The 24,869-nt window shown below is 41.2% G+C and overlaps 1 protein-coding gene across 11 annotated transcripts in view; it reads left to right on the plus strand.

Annotated features, from left to right (window-relative positions):
• LOC134511775 (poly(rC)-binding protein 3-like) overlaps window positions 1-24,869 on the plus strand; it is a 538,190-nt gene that overhangs the window by 351,714 nt on the left and 161,607 nt on the right. Inside the window, exon 1 of one of the 11 annotated variants that reach the window (XM_063326285.1) lies at window positions 6,036-6,190. The exons of the other annotated variants lie outside the window; for them this stretch is intronic. The gene's annotated coding sequence lies outside the window, so the exon portion shown is untranslated. Of the gene's footprint in view, window positions 1-6,035; window positions 6,191-24,869 lie in introns of those variants that run through there. 11 annotated transcript variants of the gene reach the window in all.

Below are 24,869 nucleotides of genomic sequence, written 5' to 3' on the forward strand. Positions count from 1 at the left end.
GCCAGAGAAATCATTACTACACTGAAGAAAATGTCTGCAACAGATTTGAAGAGCTCAGTCTGCTTTGGCTTTTTTAAAAGAAGCTGAGAGCCTTCTTGATGGCATTACCATGGGGAAAAGCGAGCAAGGAACGTAATTGAAATCATCACTCTCTTTCGTGCTCTTACTTTTTAATTAGTTTCCTGGAAAAAGGCGGCTTCTTTTCAGTTGGTATTATTAAAGTATTTTGGTTTTCTGCCAAAGTGTAGCAGTAAATATTACGGTGGGTGACCTCACTTATTTGATAATCTAGACTGGGAAATACATTATTACCCAAATAAGAGTGGGTAATTTCCTTTAACATCATATTCTCCTTGCTTACAGTATTGTGGACTGGCAGCGTAATTCCCATGGTCAAAGTGGTGATAAAGAAAAGTTCTTGATCACTATAGTCAATCCTGTTCCACTGGTGTGAGAATGTCAGACGCCGGATTATTTTGACCGCTACTTTGTTTACCTTAGGCACTTCTGTTTGTAAAGGTGGAACTACAGTAAGTTGCATTTAGGAAATTATTTAAAAGCTCCTGATATATTTATTCAGAGTCTTGATTTTTACTTTTTGTTACCTTAGAAACCAATGAATGACATTTCACCTTTACTACATGTTTACTTGTTTTATTTATTACTTATATTAAGCTGATTTATTAGTCAAATTAACCATTCTTTGTGCTGAGTAAACAGAAATGTGTGTTTCTTTCCGTTTACCGTGTCCTGCAAGATTTTAGAGTTCTCAGATTTCAGCCTCTGCCATGGAGCTTTTACCTACAGTAGAAAGTAAGATTTTCTGCCTTTATCAGCTCTCAAGAGATAGCTTTGCATGAACTAGATATTGAACAGAGCTAACCTGAATAAAGTGAAGAAAATACCTTCTCTGCACTGCAAAGGAAGATACAGCCATCAAATTTGGACTAAACACTTCATCAGAGACCGTTTTCCCAGTCATTCAAACTCTCCCAGCTCAGTTGTTGGATGGTGAGCAAACCTTTGCCAACAGATATGAATGTTATTTAATGTAAATCAAGTTTTTATGAAGTTTGGCAGTACATTGTTAAAATTTCATGTTTCATTTCAAATGACTCTATTTTTAAATAAAAATATGTATTTAATCTGGAAAAAATGCATCTAGTTAAAAAAACAGTTTGAGCAAAATCTATTCTTGTATTAAAAAATGATGCATGAATTTCTACTCGGGCTGCCTGCTGGACAATGGAAAATGAAGAAAGCAGCTCTACTTAGTGATTATTCGGAAACCTTTGAGGTGTTAAAGAAGTGAAGTAGTAGCGTGCCTACGGCAACAAGTGTGTTACACTTAGATGTTGATCTGTTTATTTCATAAGTATAACAAAAAGGCAAAATACTATGCATTATCTTTGTTAAACAGAATTCTTATCATAAAGAAAACAATTTTTTTTTTCTCATTTAGGGAATTTCAGAACCATATTATATAGACACTGAGATACAAGGGGGACATAATTATTTTTTCTCCCAGTTTTTAAAGACAAGGTAGCATCCAGGCAAGCATATTTGAGTTCTATTTGGTGGTGTTGTTGATAAAGGGCTCGTTGAAAGCTAACCTTGAAAATGTATAGAACTTCATCTTCCATATGTATAACTCAACGTATACGATTAGCAGAATTCAATATATTTTCCTAGAAATAGAAGTTACACAACGTGAAGAAAAAAAAAAGCTAAATAAGTTTGTGGTCTTTCTTTTTTCCTAGAAACGCACCTTGAATCTGAGGTGCCTCTCCAGCTCCTTAATGTAAAATTCTGTTCAATTGAGTGTAATGGATTTACTTTCAGATATTTTTTCTCAGATTTCTATCAGACCTCCTGCAGTACGAAGCCAAATGGCATCACAATCTTAGTTATGGGAAAAGGCACAGGAAAATTCAGGTGAATGGGGAAAGACTATAAATAAAAAAACATTAGCCTCTGACCCAAGAATTGTCCAGTAACAAGTGCGATTATGTAGACAAATGGTACTGATCACAATCTTCTTTCCCCACAGCATGGCAGTTGCTTGGCGTAGAGCATTGCTGAATAGATAGCCGTGCTTTTGGTGTTGGCAGGAAGGAATGTGCTTGCCCACAGTGAGATGGAGCACTCATTGACTGGTCTGACAGGTATAACAAATAAAGATCTTGGCCACAGGAGATGCTGAGCACCTGTGACACCTGTCTTTGCTAATTCAGAGGTTTGCTGGTGAATGCATGAGCGAAAATGAAGGGTGACGGTCGCCTGGTTGGGGCGATGGCGGAGGGGAGAGCTGAATGAGGAATTCCATTTTAGAAAGCCTCTAATCAGGCAAGAAATTCCAGTGGCACTGGACACCAAAAGGCAGAAATTCACCCCAGTCCAGGTGTGTTTAAATTGTATTCAGAGGTTACTTTTCCCCTTGGAGACTTTGTGCCAGAGCAGGTGTTGCCTGTCTTTGCTGCTCACACTCAATGATGAACCAGCAGGTGGAACCTTCACCCCTGCAGCGGTGGAAAGCTCTTTGCAGCTCTGCCTTCCTCCCCACAAATGTGTCTGTGGCCCCAGCACTGGTCCAGGCCAATATTTCTGCTAAGCCCAGGTAGTAGCTGGGTGCAGGGGATGAAGCGCTCCCCGTACCTGCTAGCTGGGGCAAGAGGAACAGCCTGAGCTGCAGTTGCACAAGGGTCCCAGCAAAGGGGTGTCAGGTGTCATAATCACTGCTCTTGTCCTCACAGTCCCTCTCCTTTCCTCAAAGATCCCATGGACCCACGTCTGTCTTAACTTCTGGCATCTAACTGAGGGTCCTAAGTTTAGAGGTGCCATTACCTCAGGCTCTTCCGGTTGACACAGACCTTGAGGGACCCTGGCCTATTTAAGGTCTAAGTTGGCCTTCAGAGGTGTCTGTTCCTTTCCGTTGTTGGCCGAAGGCAACTGTTCTCCTGAATTAGGAGCCTTGGTGAAGTGCCTAAAGGTAGGCAAGCTGGCGGTGCATCACTCATAACATTAAAAATAGAAGAAATCGATGTCGCTGCAGCTGGGATCCCTGGGGCTATGGTGTATGTCTGTGACACCCAGCCTCCAGCTCCTCCTGGGGCTCTGGCAAAGGGCTGCAAATTCCTGACAGTCCAAAGAATTTGGGGCAGAGAGTGAGTGTTTAGTGTCTTTTAAGGAGGAGTGCCACTTCCAAACTATGATTCTCCAATTCTGATATGACAGGACAGACTCAGTCCAGCTTAAGAGCAGGCTTGGCTAAGTGCAGTCCTGTGTAGCTCAACAAGAATATTATTTTTGTATTGTAGTACTAATAACCAGTTAAAAGATAACAACGCTTATTAGGCAGATACAAACACATTCTTTGCCTGTCTTGTCAGGGTACAAATGAGCAAAGAGCCAGAAGTACAGTTCATTAGGAAGAAACAAAGCCATTTAATTATCCTAAGAAAACTGCCTTCCAATTGTTTTTTCTCTTTCTTTCTTTTTTTTTTAGCTAATGGTTGTAGTTTTCTTACTATTTGCTGAGATTTATATATTGCAATAGAAGTGCAGAGCATCTGTCTCCTGGCCTATCAACTTCATCAGGCTTGGGGAATTGAGGGGGAAAAAGGAAAAGAAAATATGTGAATATAATGACTATGATATTGAACTATTTTATGCTGCCATATGGAGTTAAACTGGTTTAAAAAAAAGATAAGATTTCCATTTCAATGCTATTTGTTTTATAATAGAAACTTGCCTTTTCTTCATCCTTCTACTTGCAGAAGAGTCTTATTCAGTGTATTCAGTCCTAGCCAAAAGGTCACTGTTGTCCGACAAGAGAGTCCTCCCTCCCCTTCCTGGCACTTCTGGATGCTTTGAATAGAGCTCTCTTTCTCTGAGGCTGAGATCCGTCAGTGGGAAGGTGCACCGGGAGCAGCTGGGTATCACCCTCCCCTCCTGGAGGTCAACTGCGTCACCCCTGGGTGCTGCAGAAGTTGTGTGAGGAGAGGGACAAGCGATCCCACTAGACCTCCTGGCTCTGACCCTACAGCGCTTGTCATCCCCATCACTTTTCCACTGCATTGTGCAATTAATTTAAATTAATTTGGTCTCTTTGACAGATAGTTCCCTAGAGAGGTGATTTTTAGTTTTATATTCAATTTCTCAGCCTAGTTATTCAATGTTTGTATTTGTGTATGCATATTTCCTTGTGGACTCTCGACTTTGACAAGGCGTTGATGAAGTAACACATCCTGGAATATGAAGCAGTCAAATGACTGTTCATTCCAACTGAATTCTGACACTCCTAATCACAGTAAATAATATGTTTAATCTTACTTTGGACTTATGGTATTCAGTGGGAGTTCTTATGGAGTGTCATTCAAATCCACGTGAGTAATGCTCTCCCTGGGCTTCTTTCTGTAATACCGGGAGAGGATGTGCGGGAAGGCTGTTGCCATTCCAGCTTGTGCTGGGAAGAAATAGGAGACAAAACAACGAGTATGAAAAGCAAAGACAGGACTCTATCATAAGGCTACTCAGCTTCGTGATGTCACTAGTTTGGGATCAGAGACCTTCTCTTGCACTTGGGTTGCTGGAGTCAGAGTAGAACAAAGAGCTGCAAACCCAACACTGGAGGAGGATTTGAGCTCTAGGTGGAAAGGACCGTCCCAGATCCCATGGCAGACAGGTTTATGAAGACACCACCTGTACTGCAAGAACTGGCTATGAGGACATAAAGGGACCTCCTTCTGCCTCATAGTGTATTTTCATACTTCCTAAATTAAACTCTGCTATGTGCCTTTACAAGCATCCCTCTCTCTTCACTCAGACCAGCTCCAAGATCTTGCTATTCATAGGAAACAGTAAAGATATTTGAAGAAAAGAAACCGAAAAGACCCATTTACTTGCAGGTAAAAGCTCAATGGGAATAGATTATAAACAGCGCAAAAGCGATCTCTAGGGAGTCTAGCTGCCAGTGCTTGGAATGCTTTTGCTCAGCGTGTGCAAGGGGAGGGTTGGGGCAAAGCTGGAAACACTCAGGAGACAGAGCAGAGGGTACGCGTGGAACATCGGGGCAATTCCTGCCAAAACACAGGTCTGTATTCTGAGTGAGCCATTCATCGAGTTTCTGAGGAAAAAATGGATAAGAAGACCTAAATATCATTTTGCGAAACAGCTACATCAGTTTAACTGTAGCTTTTCAAAATATCTAGCCTCAAATAGACAAGAGGTTTCAGACTGAGGATTTGAAATAATCTGTAGTCGTTAGCTTAACCGTAATGTTTGTTATCCGTAGTTATCGGTGATGTTTTCTGTGTAGTGCCACAGAAAAGGACAGACTAGAGACTCCTAAAACAGGACTCTGGTAAAGCAGTGAGAGTACACGTATCAAAATGACCAGAAAGGGACTCGATCAGTCCCCAGCAAATTAAGAAAGTGTATTCATTATGCTTGTAATAATGATAGTATGTTTTATAACATTACACTCAAGCAATTGCAATTTCAGTTTTATGGAGCAAAAAGTGCAATCTCTGAGATTTAACTTTTAAGTAGTAGATTTAATTGACACTGCTTGAAAAATATTAATGGCCGTTCATTAGTAGGTATTGTCTCTTCCCTTATCCTGCATCACGGTTTTAATTTAAACAAGCTCTCTGCTTGGCGTATAGAATTATTGACAAAAATATGTCTTTCTTCAGCAAATGATTAGCTAAATCATCCTTTTATTTACAAGCAGCGCTGTGTCCCTGTGCCCTAAATCTTGCTAGTTGGAAGGGTGGGAGGGAAAGCAATTTAATTAAGTTAACTTTATTGACCCGCTGGAGCTGTTGTTTAATAGCATGGCTCCCTGGAGTGTAGTGCAGGTAAATTGAATGAATGCCACAGAATATCACTTCTCTGCATTGCATATTTCCAACCTCTGCCAGGCAGTTTGGGATGAGCAGCCAATCGGGAAAAAGGTTTTTCCAGCCTTGCTGGCGTGGATGGCGTTTCCCGTTACGCTCAGAACGAGGTGCAGAGTGTGACCCGTGCGTTCCGCTGAGCCCATCGAGAGGGGTAACTCGGGCACCGTGCGTTGTGCTCCGCTGCTGCATTCTGAAGGCAACTTTGTGGATTGGCATTTCAGCCATGTATCCAAAAATACCTTTTTATGAAGGAGGAAAGCTAGCACGTGAATCTGAATCAAAGTGCTGTGAGTAAACTATTTAATATTAAAACCTCGATACACTCATGCTGCATGAGAAATCAGAGTCCAGAAGGATAGTAAGCGATATCTTCTGGAGCTGTGCTTGTCATTGAATACTTGGAAAGAAAGTGAAACATTAAAAAACTTCTTTGTTAAACTGTTACTTGATAGAACAAAAGCTAAAAAGACTTCCTCAGTGTATTCTCACAGATAATACCGCCTGAGTGCATTTGAGTTATTGCTTCTGTTGTTAAAGTCTTTGTCCAAATGTCTTACTAATCTATAAAATGAGTACAACAGCTTCTCTGCAGTTGACTGGAATACATCCCGTTTTCTGTGCTAGTCTTCAGTACTGACCACTGAGTGATAAAAGACAGTATCTCAGTCTGTTGCACCTGTACTTCCAATCACTTCTTTTTAAAGTCAAGCCAGATCAGTAGTTGTGCAATGTAACAGCAACTTCATATAGCTTTTAACCCTTGCAGAATTTAATGTTTCTCCAATTAAAGCTGAGACTCAAAGATCCAGTCCTACAGCTTTGCTTAAAGAATTAAATACAGCCAACTCAGATAATTGACGTTTTGTTCTGGAAAATAATAAGAGGTGCAACTTTAATTACAATTCATTGTTTCATCATATTCACTTATAATTCAATGTTTTGAATAGTCTGTGCATAATTTTTCCCTTTATGTGTGAATAGATTTTTCTTGGTTTCAATCTGCTATTTTTAATTTTAAACGTATGTGAGATAAGAGAGGTGGGTTTGTAGGGGAGGGGCATTGTCTTTTCTTGTGCTGACCAGAATAGTTGGGAGAAGCTGGCAAGTTTCAAGCATGTAAGTCCTTGTTTAGGTCAGACTTGGGTCTCTTTAAACAATCATACTTAAAGCATTGCAGCCACAATCGCTACCCCTACGGTAGGCATTACAGTGGTGGTGAGAGCAACCGTCTTCTAAGACATCATTTTTCATGATATCGTCTTACCTTTGCGGGGGGGGCGGGCTGGCACTCGAGGCAATCGCTCTCAGTTCCTCTCCTGACCTTTATGCCCTAATATGCCACACGCGCTCTCAGAAGTGGTGCCGTGGACTTTTAATACTCAAACCCAAGCTGTGGTGTAGCCTAGGAAACCCCAGGCGCTCCTAACCTTGGCCCTCTGCTCCAAGCTCTGGCGTAGCACCGAGACGGGGGAGAGCCACTCTCAGCATCGATATGAAATCCAGAAGTTAAAATTGCCTATAATTCAGTGTTAGATTAACATGGCTTTTGGCTGGCACTGTGTGTTTGTGTATTTACACAAAAGGATGATGGCTTGCATGAGTAAACCTGAGAAGTTTACTAGCTGATATTCTCCTGCACTCTGTTACTTTATCTTCATTAAATGTGTGTTTTGGCAGCTGTTCCTTGAAGTCCATATTCCATATCTGTAAGATAAGTGCAGTTTCTGTGCTAATGGTCATGTCTGGGGTAGAAGCAGGCCTTAGAAAGTAGACTTCTGTGATTCTTTCAGTTATTTTTTTGCTTCCTATAGAGTTTTTGTTATGGCACTTAAAAATATTCTGAAAGCTTTATTGTGTATCTAATAGAATAAGAGGAAAATATACATCCATAATGCTACCCCACAGTTCCTTCCAAATGCAACAGAGGAGTCACATTGAATCACAAGCGACGGTTTTCCTGCGTAAGAACTCATACTATATTTTTAGGCGAAGTTCTTCAAAGGTGTTAAAATACAAACACATAATACATACATGAATTCTAGTTTTACTTGATTACAGTTTTAAAGGACTATTAAATCAAGGTTTATAATATTATTATTTATTTAGTATGTTTAATATTTTAACTTAACATTATTTAATTCATTGCTCTGGTGCATCTGAATCTGCGTCACAGGCATGGGAAGTGCTTCAGTTCAGTCAGGCCAGAAAAAAGGTGTCCATCAAACTACCACTGGGTTTTAAGACAGGCTATTTGCTTGATGCTTTAGCCTATAAACTCTACCTAGACGTGCTCAAGGTTAAGTACTGGTAACGGTGTTTCTTGAAAACAAATCTTTGCTGAAAACTTTTGCCACTACAGGAACAACATTCAGGGATAGATTTAGCTTTTGGTATTTGAAGGTTTTATGAGTTTGGAGGGTTTCTTTAATGCCAAAAGCTAGGGGAAAGTCTAAGTTGGTGCACTTACACCACAGAAAAGTCTACTTTGTCTATTTGAGGATTGAGTATAAGAAATTTTTCCTGTCTATAGTTACAATAGTTTTGCTGATTTACTAGCTGGGTTGTTGTTTTGGTTTTTTTTCTCAAGTATAGCTTATATCAAGTGGATAGAAATAACATACTGTAACTTTTTTTTTTTACGGCTACTACCACAAACTTTCCCTGTCCCATCTGTTTTATTTTGGGATTGGCCTTTCCCACACTTAAGGGACACTGAGGCAGAAGTTCTACAGCTGCGGAGGGATGGCATCTTCCAGGCTCCAGCTGTTCTGCTTAAAGACGTTCCTGCTTTCTACTGTCCCTGCCGCTCGCCAGCTGGCAGTGCTGCCCCTGTGGTTTTGCTAACGGAGTGGCTCGCGTGATTGCTCCTCAGCCTGAAACTTGCAAACTCAGCCAGGCCAGGCCAGATCCACAGTTCACACCACTTAAAATAAACTGGCTCGTTTTGCCTTGAGCGTTTGAGAGAGCGTTCACACGACCCCCTCCGCTGGCGCAGCTACGGGGCAGTGTGTGGAAAACAGAGAGGAGTAATGTTACCAAACCAGCTTAATAGTGTGTGCAAAGTAACTCTTTGCTATTCCCCAAGTCTTAAGTACTTCAAACACAAGAAAAGCAGCAGAAGTGGCTGTAGCGTCGTTGTGTCCAGCAGACTTGCACTCAGGTGTGATGTTAAGCATGCGGCGATATGTAAACTCATATGCAAATTTTTTTTGTGCACACTGACATCTAAACACTCATTCACCTCTTCCCCCCTTCTAAAGACTAAATCTGGCCTATGCTAGCATTTTGAAGCTGGTTTTCTTTTACTTCACATTAATTGGTTGTTAATGTATTTAAGTAAATAGAGATCAATAAGGATGTGTCAAACCTTTGCTACCCAGGAGACAAAAGTTTGTTTTAGAGTACAACGTAGTCTCTAAGTCAACCAGTAAGAAACATAAAAGTTAATTAGGAAGTGCTCTCAGCAGCTCACAGAGCTTAACCTGCAAGTAGATAACTAATGTTCCATAATCCCAGCTATGGAAACGCCTAAGGAGTTTGAAGAGTTCAGTTTGGTGATTTAGTAGGAAATCCCTGACAATTCCTTCAGAAGAAAAATTAAGTATATGGAGAAGATAACATGGCCTGGACACCTGAGGAGGAACACAGATGCTGAACAGGATTGATTCGTCTCTTTTTGTCCTCTGGAGTCAGAAGCCTGTTGCTGCAATAACCAAGTGTATTGTCTGCCTCGCTGTGTACGTACCGTGAGAGGACGGCAGCACCATTGTTGCAACAAGAAAAGAAGATCCATTCGCTGCTGCAAAGTGTATCATCAACAAAATTACTGTTTCAATTCTCTACCAGTAGATGACAATAACCTTTATTAGTAGAATTAACAAAAGAAGTAGGGGAATAGATGTAGTTTCTCAGCTCAGAAGTCACGTATGAGAATTAATCCCAGTGTTTGTTTTCTTAAATAACGGAGCTTGAATAAAATCACTGAGAGGAACCTTGTGCCCTTGCACACATGCATAGAGTGGTATTTCCAAAGCTTGACCACAGGAGAGAAGAAAACATTAAGAAAGAAAACTTGTTAATACAAAAGCCAAGAACTCTGAAGGGAACTCTGTAGTACGCTGGCAGCGGAGGTATTCTGACTCAAGAAATTACTCCAAAAGCACATCAGTCAAGTCAGAGGTGGTATTTTAAAGACTTTTATTGAAGCATGAAAGGCCAGTAATAACCAACATCACAATTTCTGCGAGAGAATAGGAATTGAATAGTCATTTCAATATTTTATTTTATGATCGTCATTAACTGTCTTCTGCATCCAGGATATTAGATATCCTTTAACTGTCTTCTGCTTCCAGGATATTAGACATGAGGAGTGCTGCAATTTAGGCCAGGAAACACCCCAAGCAATTGTTATGTGTCTCCACTTTACGTTTTCTTTTCTTCATAATCACTCTACCTTTAGCAAAACCACTTATTTGTGTGTTACTGTCATTCTTCTTTTAGGAAAGCAGCCAGACAGCATTATGAAATGCCAAGGTATTGTACTGAAAAGCCCACCCTGCATTAATGTTATATGATTTTGTAATGTTTACTAATATATATTTTGAACTGGGATGTTTGGCAGGTGTTTCTGGAGCAAAGGATTCCAACGCAGCTCCTAATATGGCCCATGGCAGAAGAGGGTGCTGGTTTTACCCTGCTGTGCCGGCATACTGCTCTGCGCAGATGCACTAGCTGCACCGTGGGGTGTTTCCATTCAGCTGTTTGTCAGCCGCTGAACTCCCCGCTGAGTGTGTCTTCTCTGTAGAGATTTACTGACTCACGCCCTACTTGGAGGAACCCAGTCAGCCAAGCCGGAGGATGAGTGTCCATACTGCTCAGCCCTGCCTGTGTGCTGGTGCTTGGGTCAGCATCGCAGCAACCCAGGCCAGGACTCAGCGGCCAGGGCTGAATTCCATGAATTGCAATCCCTAAATCTACAGTAAGCTGTGTCCCCCTGTGAAGTGCCTCACGTGGCATTGTATGATAATAAGGGTGTCTAGCCCAGTGCCTCACGTGGCATTGTATGATAACAAGGGTGTCTAGCCCAGTCCTCTTCTGCTGTGAACCTGTGAAGACAGTGAAATAGATCATCTCTGGTTCTCCATGTGTGCATGGACATCAGGTAGGAAAGTTCCTTCTGAGTTGTCCGCAGAGTTTGGTGAATTACATTAATACCGCACATGAGACACTGAAACACACATGGGTGTTCTCAGGGGCCCAGTGCACAGGCTGAGGTGTTAGGGTGCAGTGTAAGGTAGTCTACAAGCACCCTCACTAAGCTTTCAAAACGGTTCTCATGCTCCTCGTTATCCCCCACCATTTCTAGGAGCTCAGGAGACTTGGTGGCAGGACAGAACCCTTATCATGGGTGCTGATCTCCCGTAAAAATCTGCATCAGCTTTTATTGCATTGGATTGGCTGGATTTATTTTGCTTTCCAACTCTTTCCACTTTATTTCTCTAAAGACGGTTGTTTTCTCTTGGCTGTGGGGAGCACTGCTAGCAGAAGAATGTATGTGCATATATGCGTTCAGCACCCTTTCTTCTTCCCTGTGTCAGGCAACAGGGGTGTATATTTCTGCATCTTCTCAGCAAGTAGTTTTCCTTTTTCCTTCGTACAGATCAATCCCTTGCCTTTGTCTGCCTTGAGAGTCGGGGGGGGTGGTGTGTGCAGCTTTGCTTTCTCAAAGCAGGACGACTATATTTTCTTCACCGTCCAGACAATGGCTATCGCCTGCTGTAGGCAGCGTGGGCTTTGCATACCTTTTCTAAAGTCAGACACAGGGTGATCTTTTCTCATTGCTGTACACTGGCTTTATACGTCAGTTCTGCCTTCCTGATTTCAGACGTTACCAGCCTGAATTGACTCCGAAACTTAGAGCAAAGTGCTGTTCTTTTTATTCTCATAATTACTGTACCACGCATAGGTACAAGCCTTGAGGATGTACTTTTTCACTCAAAATGAGTTATGTCAAGTGAAATAAGGATTCTAAATTATCTTCCCTTCTTTCTGAGAGAAAGAAAAGTTACAGCTCACTATCAAGTATTAACAGAATGGAGATACCTCAGATTCAAGTCAAAAAAGAAATTGTGATAAAATTAGTTGATCATTAAGTTAATCATAATAAAATGATGGTTACAGCTATAATATATGCATGTAGAGTGCATATGTGTGTATAGTGAGTGTATGTATGTGGATACACACATGCACACACACACGGGTAGTAAGTGGAATAAATACATTAACTTTATTATTCAACTGCACTTTCCGCTGGATGGGTAAAGTAGTAGGACCAACTCTGGGTAGCTCAGGTTCAGATGAGCTCTGAATACCTTCACAGTCAGTTCTGTGATGGTTCAAAGCATCAGTATATATTTTAAAAGACTAATGTTTCATGCTAGAAAGCATGTAAGTGTTTATTGGATTTCTGTTGTAAACTGTGAACAGTTAAAAACAGAGATGTTTTTAAATGGAACCATATTCAGAGAATGTGGACAACATGGCAAAAAGTAAAATAAGTAAAAAAAAGAATAACTGAAAGGTATCTGGAAGACAGACAAATTAAAATTTCAGATTATGCCATGGTTACAGTGGATAATTCTAGAGAACCTTGCCTTTTGCTAACTCTAGAACATGGCTGAAATATGGTTTGCATTTGTCTTGCATCTAAAGCACAATTTCATTACAGACTGTGCTGGGAAAAGTTACTTGTATTGTAATTGTTTGACAGTTATTGATTTTTTAGTTTAAAAAAAAAAAAAAGTCCTGTGGGTCAAATTCTGCTCACAGTGATATTGGTGTATATTGCAATATTTTGTAGTTTTCTCACATTCCTGCTGTGAAAGCAGAGACCACAACTGTGTGACTTTCCTATCCTGATCACCATAAGATTCATAGAAAAGCATGTCACCATTCCTCTGGCCCATGCACTCTAATTCCTGAAAATTGCACGTATTGCCAGAAGAAGAAAAAACAAGGAAAGAAAAAAAAAAAAGAAAGAAGAAAATACCCTCAAGTTACCCCCAGGTTTTTGTGGAATGAACAAAGCCTCCCTGTTGCACAGATGACGTTGGGTGCTGAGAAGTCTGTCAGCACAGAGGCAGCAAAGGCAGAATTACACCCAGGCACACCAAGACCACATTTTATTTACATCACCAGTTCCCACTGAAGCCAGTGGAAAGTATCACTTTGTTGTACCTGTGAACTTGTACGAAGGCAACATTGCGCTAACCAACTAGTGGTTTTCATTAATTGCCAGAGCTTTAAATGTATTTTGTCACATTGATAACAATCACGTTTCAGTTGCCCTAGTTCTACACAGTGAGCAAAAATTGCTTCAGATTTATTAAAACCCAGAGTCTAACAAGACAGACTTGTTCCAGAAGCGTGGTATGGAAGTCCTTCTCTGTGCCTTTTTCAAGGATGGGATTTCAGTTGTCTTTGACTGATAGCAGCAGCAGCAGCATCCACAAAGAAAGGTGAGAAAGCATAACTCAGGTAATTTCAGCAAGTTATGTCCCCGCAGCCATGGTGTTGCCCTGCATGTAGAACTGGCATGGCTACACTGAAAATGCGAGATGAATTTGGAGAAAGTCCTTCTCACCATTCTTGATGCGTCAGATGTGGTTTTGGACATGCTGGGCAGCTGGGTTATCCTTATAACCTATCCTGTTGCTTGGCCATGAGGAGAGGCTGAGGGAATGGACTGAGGAAAGAAGCTCATATTCAGATTGCCTAATTTCCATGTAAGTTCCTGTGTCAGATGTTACCTAAAGTTTTAGAGCCAACTAAGTGGAAAGAATTAGGCACAGAAATTAATGTCCTTATATAGGCCCTGTCACAATGGCTTATAGTTGATACATGAAGGATAATATCTAAATGCTAGTAAGCATCATCCAACCACCTTCTTCTTGGACTAGTTCGTTTATGCAAGACACAGTAAATGTAGGACTATCAATGGTGGCACTTTAGCATAGCAAATTCACAGCTTTATTTGTGCTTTAGACTACCAGCCACAGACTATCATGGTACCCTGACCGGGAACACAAAGTAACTTGTTAATTTGTGTGTGCTAATAGATTTTCTGTGTTGCAGGATGCATATAATTTTGAGTTCCTCTCTCCTAATGTGTATGTTTACCACTATAAGCAACTACTCAGCCTTTTAGCAGTAATTGTTGATATTTTTAAAGATATGGGTTGTAATCAATATCTGGGAGTTATAAATATTGATTGGAAAAAAAGTCCATTGAAATAATTAGCCATTACTACTCGCTTGGTTTCCATGTGGAGCGGATGCAATTGCCATAATTCTAGTTAAATAAGAGGTTGCCTACATACTGGCCTATTTAATGGGTTTTACATCTAAGGAAGAAAAATCAAAGACAAAAAATCTGATGTTCTGTCTCTACATTTTCTACTTTTTATATTAGCTTCCATTCTATGGCTCCATTGTGGCAGAAAAGAAATACTTTCATGCCTGTGATATCATTGTATTCAGAAGCCCCAGGCCTTGCACAGTAGAACTAGCTCTGATGAGTAGCTTTAATAATTTGAAAAGACAAATCTAGCACCAGGAGAGGAGGGGAAAAACACTTTGTGGGAAGTTTGACCCAACGTAATTTGTTTTACGCATCCAGCAGTCTTGAAGATTTTCAGGGAAGAGTAAGACCTACTGTTTACCATGGAGCCACTGTCACGAGGGTCACTTACAGGACCTGTTCTTGGCTAGAATAGCTCCGTAGGCTGCAGGACATTCAAAGAAATGGTGGCCTTTGGCTTCTGGGGCACCTGGTGAACAGAGCATTGCTGTAGACTGGGTTTAGATTCCATGTAATGGCACAGATTTTCCCTACGTGAAGTGCCGGAAAATGAGAAAGCTGACGGTTTCCTGCCATGTATATGTGCTCCATGAAATATATCAGCATAAACAGAGGGAAGCTGGATATGAATGAAAGGAGAAGCTGGGAATGGCTGGCAGTGTTATGTAGAAGTAGGATAGGAGAGAGTGTGGGAAGAGTGAAGAGGAACAGGAGGAAGGGCAAAAATAGGGGTAGCAAAGAGAAGAAAAGAGATCAGCAGGTTGGGAGAAGGAAAACATGCCATGAAGAAGGACCAGGAAACTGGGAATGGAAAAATGAGAACAGAGAGAAGAAAGAGAGATGGCATGTTTTGTTATTTAATGAATGTCTTAATATGCTGGATACTCAGAAGAATATTTCATCTAAATAAGGCAACTGAGTCATCTTCTTAACCTGACTTCTCTAAGCGTTCCCTTGCAACCAAGTGAATGTATGTGTCATCTCATAATGTGATTATGACAGAAGATGCAAGCAAAGCAGGTTTGAACGCAATACCTGTAGCGTATTGGGATAGCTCTTAGGAAAGCTGGGGACTGATGGAAAATTGATGAACCAACACAACTTTTAAAGCACACTGCTGTTTTGTTTGAAATACTGCTTAAGGATCAGAACAACCCCCACCTTCATTTTCCCCACTCAGAGAGTAAGAATCGAAAGCTTAGTCCTTTGGTTTGAGCCACATTTCAGCTCAAGGAGCTAGGCGGATCTTGATCCCCTAATAATTTTTAAGCCATAAAAGGTACTTTGCCTTATGCGCCTCATAGGCAGCGGTGTGCGGCACAGACATTATTCAGTAAATTTTTTGCAGATGTCAAATCATAAGTTCCTGACAATGAGCAAAAAGAACTCAAGGCAATATCCATTTACATCTGTGTTCACTTAATATGATTTTATAAGACACTGTACAGTATTGTGGCTTGTTGTTCCTCAGTAATATTGCATATCTCGTGTATGCTACAGGGGTGAATTTGATTTCTCCATCTGCTACCTCCTCCCTGCCCCCCACGTGTGACGCTGAACTCCTGCATTACTTTGGCCAAAAGTGACCCAAGTAATTTCTGTAATACAGTCTTTATTCCACAATGGTGCAGTCAGATTTAAGGTAGGATTGTTTATAAAAATACTTTTAGATAACTTGAAGGAAAAATGCTATAGAAACTGAAATTTTGATCATATGTTGCATTACAGGTTTCCTTACTGTAAGCCATACACATCACATCCTTTGCTCTTCATGCAAGAAATACTGTGTGAAGTAAAGTACAGTCAAAGATTAGTTCAAACAACAGGAAACCGAGGATACTGAGAGAGGAATCAGTAGGCTAATAGATTATTTAAAGTGATACTGCCAAATTCTCAAGTGCCACTTGAGCATGTTAGTGGATTAGTGCTTAGTCATTACTTTAAAATGTGTTGCAGACTCCAAAGTGCTCTGCTTTACAAGGGCAACGTTTTGAAAAAAATAAAAATGTGAAGGCTGGGTAAGAACACGGCCTAAATGCTGTGCAGGTGGTAGGTCAATTCAGAGTTTGAAATCAAACTTGGGTCTCTCCTTTTTTTGGGCAATAACGTTTGTGTGCCTGTGTGATATAACACTATTTAGCAAACAACTACAAGATTTGGGAGAAAAAAAAGTAACAAGTTAATGGCTGTTATGATTTTGAAGCACACTGGTCATAGATTCATAGAATTGCCTAGGTTGGAAGGGATCTTTCAGATCATCTAGTCCAACCATCAACCCAACTCTGACAAAAACCATCACTAAACCGTATCACTAAGCACTATGTCTACCTGTCTTTTAAATACCTCCAGGGATGGTGACTCAACCACTTCCCTGGGCAGCCTGTTCCAATGCTTAATAACCCTTTCAGTGTAAAAATTTTTCCCAATATCCAATCTAAACCTCCCCTGGCACAACTTGAGCCATTTCCTCTTGTCCTATCGCCTGTTACTTGGGAGAAGAGACCGACCCCCACCTCGCTACGACCTCCTTTCAGGTAGTTGTAGATCCTCCTCCCTGTCCAAGACAGAGACTGCAATGTGTGTTAGGAAAAGCTATTATCAGTGTAACATTTACTAGAAAATAGTAACGTTAGGAGAGGTTAAAATCAGAGCAGAATGCTCGTGTTTTGGAATATTAAAATATAGATGATGAATTACATTCAATGTAGATAAACCACTTACCTTCATAATGCTGATGTAAGATGAGATTCTGAAAATGTTCCCCATTCAAATATCCTGTTTGGTCCCCATACACTATCTGACAGGCAGTAATCAGGGCAAAGCACTGCTGAAAATTATTCCTGTAATACTGGTGTTTTTAATGAAAATCCCGATGACAAATTATCTTCATTGTTCTCTTTACCGTTTTATCCCTTGTATCCTAAGTTAATTACATGGCACTTTAATGGAGACTTTTTGAGCATACTGTACATGTCAAAGAAAAAGCAAAATGCTGTCAGTTTCTGGAACTTGCCCAAACTCTCACAAAATGTATGTGAATTTTATTCCGATAGTGTTTTAATTTGGGGCTTCATCATTTATATTTTTACCTGTCAAACACTTACTCGGCTTCTCTTAGCATAACAGGTGGGAGTAAAAAACCCAGTATTCTCCCTCTTGTTTGTCTTTTGTGAATAAAATGAAAGAAGCGGTAATTGGACATCTCACAGGTTCATGATTTAGGACTAAAAAACATGACTACATAATGTTTAAATTAGGCAGCGCTGTGAGTTGCAAAGGGGATGAGACTAGGTTTGCTGAAAAGTGAAACAGATGTTGACAGGTAGCAAGCAAAATTTGTGAGATGCTGAGTTGGGAGGGGTTTTTCTTCTAATCTCTCTTGATTTTATTTTCCAGCCATATTGTTAGACTTAGCCGTGGATCATTATTTGCAAATTATTATTTAAAATTACAAATCATTTACATTATTTGTAGTCAGTAATCATTAAGCATCACTACTCTGTTACTTTTAATTTCAGCTTAGTCAGTGAACACAATTTAGTGACTATGGCTCCTTGTAAAAGTTCAGATGCATCTAAATTGACAGATAGAGAAAAGGATTTAATTTTAATTTATTTTTTTTTTACACTTCCTTTTTTACAGAGTTTTTGTCTGAAATGAACAAATACTTTGGGCAGAAATGGAAAGTTTTCAGAATGATAACAGCAAATGAAAAGAGAGGGCTCAACAGATCGTTCTGGGAACTGTTTGGCAGGTTCCCATGGGAGACTGCCCTGAAGGGGAAGGGGACCCGGAAAGGATGCCGCTTTCCAAGGACAACCTCCCTAGAGCTGGGCTCAGCCCAGCCCATGGCCCAGGCAGTCACACAGGCACAACAGATGGGCAGGGAGCTCCAGCCTGGGCTCTGGTACTAAACGAGACGGCAGGGGAGGGCAAGGAGGGCTACACTGGGAGCAGTGCAGACCATTGTCTAGCCACACAGGCAGGGAATTAGGGAAGCCAGAGTTCAGCTGGATTTGAAATTAGTGAGGAATGGGAAGGGCAACAAGAAAAGCTGCTAAAGGTAGTGGCAAAAGGAGGCCTAAGGAAGATGTGGGGCTGTGAAACGAAGCAGCAGAATTTAAAACAAAGCGCACAGAAAAGGCTGAGAAACTCAGTGTCGTCTTTGCTTTGGTCTTTATTGGCAAGTTCTGTCCTCAGGTCTCCCAGGCAGAACCTGGGAAGATTGAGTTAGTGACCAAATAAGCAAACTGGATATACATAAGCCATGGGACAAGAGAGGACAGATGCTGGGGTCACTGCAAGGACTGCTTTGTATCGTCTTCAAAAGGCCCCTAGGGATCAGGAGAGGTTCCTGAGGGCTGGGAAAAGGTGTCTTATGCATCTTCAGGATGAGCAGGAAGGTGGATCTGGGGAAATATCTGCTCATAAACCTCCCTTCAGTCCCCAGGAAGATTTTGGAGAAAACCCTTCTGGAAACCATGTCCAAGCACATAGAAGACAAGAATACAATTGGGAACAACCGTCATGGATTCACAAATAGCAAATTGTGGCTGAACAATCTGAGAGCTTGCTCTGAGGAGACGGCTGGTGTGGTGGGGGAAAGAAGAGTGATGGTTATTTACCTTGACTTCCACAAGGCCTGTTACATGATATCCCTGCAGCCAAGTTGGTGAGACATGGATTTGAGAAGTGAACTACAAAGTGAATGGACTGCTGGCCATACCACCAGGTTCCAAGAGCTGTGATCAGTTGTATAAAGTCCAGATGATGGGTGGTTTCTAGTAGCATCTATCAGGAGTCAATACTGGTACCGACATTCATTCATTCACCTAGAAAATGGGATGAAATGCACTCTCAGCAACTTCACAGATGGTACCTAATTAGGGGAGTAATTAATATGTTGGGGGGCAGCATTGCCATTTAGAGGACTCTCAACAAGCTGGAGAAGTAGTCTGGCAGAAACTTTTGGAAATTCAGCACAGGCAGATGCAAGTTCCTGAACCTGAGACTGAACAAGCCCGTGCAGCAGGATGGATGGGCCACCAACTGGCTACAAAGTAGTTTTGCAGAAAAATTCCTGGGGGTCCCAGCAGACAACTACTCCAACATGAGTCAGCAGAGCATCCTGAAGGTCAGCCGCATCCTGAAGGTCAGCCGCATCCCGGGCTGTACTAGCAAGAGTGTAGCCAGCAGGTTGAGGGAAGTGATTCTTGCCTTCTGCTTGGTGCTTGTGAGACCCTGCCTGCAGGACTGTGTCCTGTTTTGGATTCCCCTGTACAAGATGGATATTGACATACTGGAATGAGACATTGGGGCACCAGGTGGCTGGAGCGCAGGACATACAAGAAGCAGCTGACAGAACTGGGTTTGTTCAGCCTGAAGATGAGAATAAGGGGGCGATCTAACTGTTTTAAATTACCTACTGGCAATGTACAGAAAAGATGAAGCCAAACTCTTCTAGGCAGTGCACCGTAATAGGACAAAAGGCAACAGACACATGTTGCAACATGGGAATTTTTGTCTAATTATCAGAAAAATCTTTCCTGCCTTGAGGCAGGTGGGGTCAAATACTGGCTCAGGTAACCAGACAGTCTGTGGCATCTCCATTTTCAGAGATATGAGCAACCTTTGAACTCAGATGTAACTTCAAAGCTCATATTGCTTGAGTGGGCGCAGATGAGCCCCAAAAATCCCTTCCAACCCAATAATCCCAACAGAATTCTTTTGCTTACTTAAATGGCTGCTTTAAGAATTTAAATAATATTCCTGGGGCACTTTGTATTTTGAAGGAAAAGAACAGTGAAAACGCAGATCATTATTATTATCAAAATGTAAGCAGTGCTGCTAGGACATATTGTAGGAATGGCCACATATACCAGGCTGCCAGGGCAGATTGTGTTTTTTTGTTAAATAGAACAAAAAAGTCAGTGAAGCATGTTTAATCCACACAAGTGAAGAGTTCTGCAGACCTTGTAAACAAATACAAGGTAAAAATAGGTCCATTTGGGTGATTTTCTAGTCTGGACAAATCCAACTTAATTATTTTTAATTTTAATATTTTCCTGTCTTGCTTATTTCTTCTGCTTAAAATGCAAATCGCTTTCTTCACCAGTTTTCTCAATCTTCTCAAACATTTTTTTGCTTAGAGAATAAATATGATACACCGTGGGGGTTGGCAAATGAAGGGAAGGAAATGTTGTGGACTTTGGTGGGATTTTTCGTTCCAGAATAGGGGCAACGATTTCTCTTTCAAAATCTTTCACACTAGCTGTGTATCAAGACCTACCTAAAAATAAGGGACTCTACTGTCTAATGGCTCGGTGAGCAGAAGGGATTTTTCTCAAGAAGGCAAGACTTTATCCTCCCTCTTATGGTCCTAGAAGTCCTCTGAGGAAAACCTACATTAATGAATGAAATAAACCCATAGCCAGAGCGATGATCAGAGCTTCTGACTGTACCAGAGAGCTCTTAGACTTGAGTACAGATGCTGTAGAGCTCCCAGCATGAGACAAGGAACCCTCTGGCCCCCTTTTGCCATCCTGGCACATGCTGTTAGTGGTTGATTTGGCAACCCTGTGCCTTCATGCTGAGCTGCGCAGGACTTCTGCTCAGAGCACAGCTCTCCCAAGGATAAGAACAGAAAAATGGCTCTGCTGGGCCTAACCAGTAGGCCTGGTATATTTTTCTAAATGTAGAAGAAAGCATACATTTCAAGAGTGTAAGATGGCAACGTCTGGGTGATACATTTTCCAGTACTTTTCTCAGCCTTTCCTGCTTTGAAGTTTAGGGACTTGCCTAGAAATTATACCTCTGTTTCTAATAAATGTTGGGGGTGGTGAGATGTCCCATGAATTTGCTTAATTGCTTTTTGAATTTATTCAGGCTTTTAACATTTGCAATCTATTCTAACAGTTTATTCCCTAACTTAATTACCCATTCTATAAAAAAGGATATTCCATTTTTTAGGCGCTAAACTGACAGTCCAACATTTCATTTGGTGCTCTTTCCTTCTTGTATTACTAATAGGGGTGAGAAGCCTTTCCTGTTCTACCCTTCTCAGTGTGGCATGTGATGTTATGGGTTTTGTCATGTTCTTCTGAGCTATCTCTTCTCCAAACTGAGTTATCCCAGCCTACTTATTGTTCCTCACACAGATACTGTCCCTTACCTTCAATTATCTTACTTATCGCCCTTGTCTATATGTTTTCTACTTCAGGTGGGTCCCTTGGGGCTTAGAAGATACGGCACATTTTCTCAGTGGCAATAAGATTGGTCTCTTTCATTTCATTTTCGTAATAATTCATAATATTCTATTCACTTTAGGCTGATGTTTTCATAGGACTGTACATGGTTTCTCCGGCTGCAGCCGCTGTATTTGAGAGTGGTAACGGCTAACTAAAAACTCATCCCTGGGTATGTATAGTTAGGACTGTTTGGTTTTATTCCAGATTCCACATTTATCAGCATTGCATTTCATCTGCACTTTTATCAGCAATCACACAGAACTGAGATCTTTCTGCAATTTTTCAGCCACCCTTCGGTTTTACTACCCTAAATAACCTAGTGTGATTAACTGTCGCCTCACTATTCAGCCTTATCCAAATTACCCACCACTATGTTGAACGCTGCATTTCCCTGCACTGATCCTCTAGAAGTCTCTCTGCATTGTAAAGAGTGACCATTTACTTCTATTATGCGTTTCCTATTGTCTAACCAGTTTTAAGGGGCTTGTTCCCTGTAAAGAAAGGTTTTGGCCTGGGAACTTCAAAAAGCTCTTCCGGGGCGAACACCTATGTAAAGAATTCTTCTCACTTTGCTGGTGTACAGTCTGATCTTATTTGAGCTCCCCTTTCATACCCCAATTACGTATCAGCCCTACAGACTTTCTGGCAGACTTCCTGTTTCGGATGTGCTTAAAAAACATTTTATTATTGGTTTTATGCCTTTAGCAAATTGCTCTTCAAAATCTTTTTTTGGCTGGGCTTATTAAATTTAACTTGCCAGAGTTGATATTCTTTTCTATTTTTCTGGTTGGGAAATGACTTCCAATTTCAGAATAACTTCTAGTAATCTGCTTTACTGTGCTGTGTATTGAAATGGTCTACAAAAACCAGAAAACTCTGGGGAATTTCTCTTTCCGTCTTCCCTGCCTTTCCCCCAAAAATGACCTGAGACTAGGTACGTGGTTAAATTTATAAAGTAATTATTGTTGTTTTTCTGAATTGCTTTCTCTCTCTCTTGTGTCCCCTCAGAAAAGGAACTAAAACATGAAGGGAATGCTCGTAAGATTCAAACCGTGGGGACAAAAAATCAAAGGGAAACCATTTGCAAAAATGGATAGAGAAAGGAAAGGTTGGTGTAAGCATGCATGGATAAAAAAGAAAGAGTAGCAGGAGGAAAGAACAGGTTGGGGAAAGTTACACAGACAAATGAAGCAGTGATCATACCAAAATAATCTCTTCTGAAATATTAAAAGTTTCCGTGCAGCTTGCACTACAGATCAGTGGGATGAGTCCTAGGAATAAATTTTATTTTCTGAAAATTACACCCACATACAGACGGAGGTTTAGATATGTGTGTGTGTCTATGTCATGCCTCAAAAGTGAGCAAGACTGAGGCAGCAAAGCTTCCAGATGCTTTGATGGGACTTGAATAGCGAGCAGGTCCCCCAAACCAGAGACAAATTTCATCTTTGGGCAGCTGCCTAAATTTCCTCACTCATCAGCAGACTCCAAATGGCAGGTTCAGTCTCTTGTAAACATACAGGTGTATACAGACGTGGTTCCTGGGTACACCCTGGCAATGAGTGGCTGAGCACTGCACCCTCAAGCAGCAAAGCGTGGTGCCGGATTCTGTCATTGCCTTGCGGGATTGAGTCCTGCCAGCTTCTGCTCATGAGCCACTCCCCAAGGAAAGATGCTGATATCGCCCCGAGCCTGCTGCCCTGCACAAAAACGGTGGGTCTGTTTTGAGCCCTAACAAGTTCAGGCCTTCCAGCGATGTATTGCCAACCTTAACATTTCTCTAGATTTGCAGGGAGGAGATACCTTACCTTTTGGAACGGAGCAATTATCAAACTTTAAAAATGCACTTGCCGCCCCTAAAAGGGAAGGAAATACAACAATTAATATCACCGTACATATAAATAATATATCTGTTTTTACTCTAGGATTTCTGCTGGATTCTGAGTTCTTCTCTGAAAGGCCAAGTTGCAGTTGCAGTCCTAAGCATCATTTTTTAACTAGGCTTAACAAAGAGACTTTTAACTTCTTTTTCTGAGGACAGAGCTAGATCCTCCAAACAAGTGAAATCCAGGTAAATGGCAGCATTGGCTGCCTCTTTGAAAAGACTTGAATGAAAGACTTGCACTGTTTGAAAGCCCTCTGCACAGGACAAGGGAATAATCATCCGGGAGCCATCAGCACCTGGGCTGCGATCGGCCCATAAACGATGTGTTTTGTAGCGTGCAGCAGCTTTGATTTTGTTTCCCGGTTGGGTCCAGGATATAAGATTTAACCTGTAAAGCCTCCCAGGGTTTGAGCTGTGGCAACTCTAAGGCCTCTGCAAGGTTAGCAGCTTTTTTGCACTGAGCGCTGGAGAAACGCTTATTTCAGGCAGATACCATCCCTGCCCTGAAGCACTCATTATCTCTCTCATTGAGGTGTTTTACACATAGCTAAAGGCCTACATGTATCCTGAATAAAAGCTCTCTGATCAGTCACTCTTTCTAATTTCCCTGCCTCCTTCTCAATGAATGCCTGCTGGCGCAGGGTTCTCCCTCCCCTCTGTAAAGGGAGAAAATTCTTTCAGGAGGGGAAGCAGGATGGTAAGCAGACAGGAAAGGAAAGGCTCAGAGCAATAAGAAAGGAGATACAAAGATGTGAAGAAATTTGGGAATAGTTCTCTTTTCTCAATCGAGAGAGCCTGGCAATGTAGGAGAAATAAGAAGAATGCAGCGGTGGAGAAAAGAAGTACAGAGAGAAACCTCGATCACAATTACATGACATAGAAAAGTGACTGAAGGAAGAAGACGACTGTAGCAGGAGACACAGCACAGTACAAAGCAAAACAAAGTGACAGAAGTTAGAAAAGAAAATGAAAAAACAAATAGTTCGAGAAAAATTTAGACTTTTTTTTTAGTAGAAAATGTACACACAAAATGGTACATAGATAAACAATTTTTCTCCCATAATCTGCAACGCTCCAGAATCTAAACAGGCTGTGCTTAGAGCAGCTCTGTGAGGTAGGGCAAGGTTATTATTTTATGTCCGTGGAGCTAAGGCACTGAAAGACAAAGTGAATCTCAAGAAGGCACAGCGGAAATATGCACGTGGAGAAGGAGTCTGAACTTGGTGAGCAGCACTGGAGTATCTTCCCCCTCTGTAAAGTTTCAGGCATTTAAAAAAAAACAACAATGGAATGAAGCAGGATATGAAGTTGGATACAAAACGCCATTATGGTATGGCAAGGTATATTAAGTTGAACAAAATTATTCTTCTTGGGGGTTGGACTAGATGATCTCCAGAGGTCCCTTCCAACCCTATGATTCTATGATTCTATGATTCTATGATTCTGCATTTTTGTTGTTGCTATGCCAGTGGACT

This window comes from Chroicocephalus ridibundus, chromosome 2 (genome assembly GCF_963924245.1).
Source record: "Chroicocephalus ridibundus chromosome 2, bChrRid1.1, whole genome shotgun sequence".
In the NCBI taxonomy this organism is placed as follows: domain Eukaryota; kingdom Metazoa; phylum Chordata; class Aves; order Charadriiformes; family Laridae; genus Chroicocephalus; species Chroicocephalus ridibundus.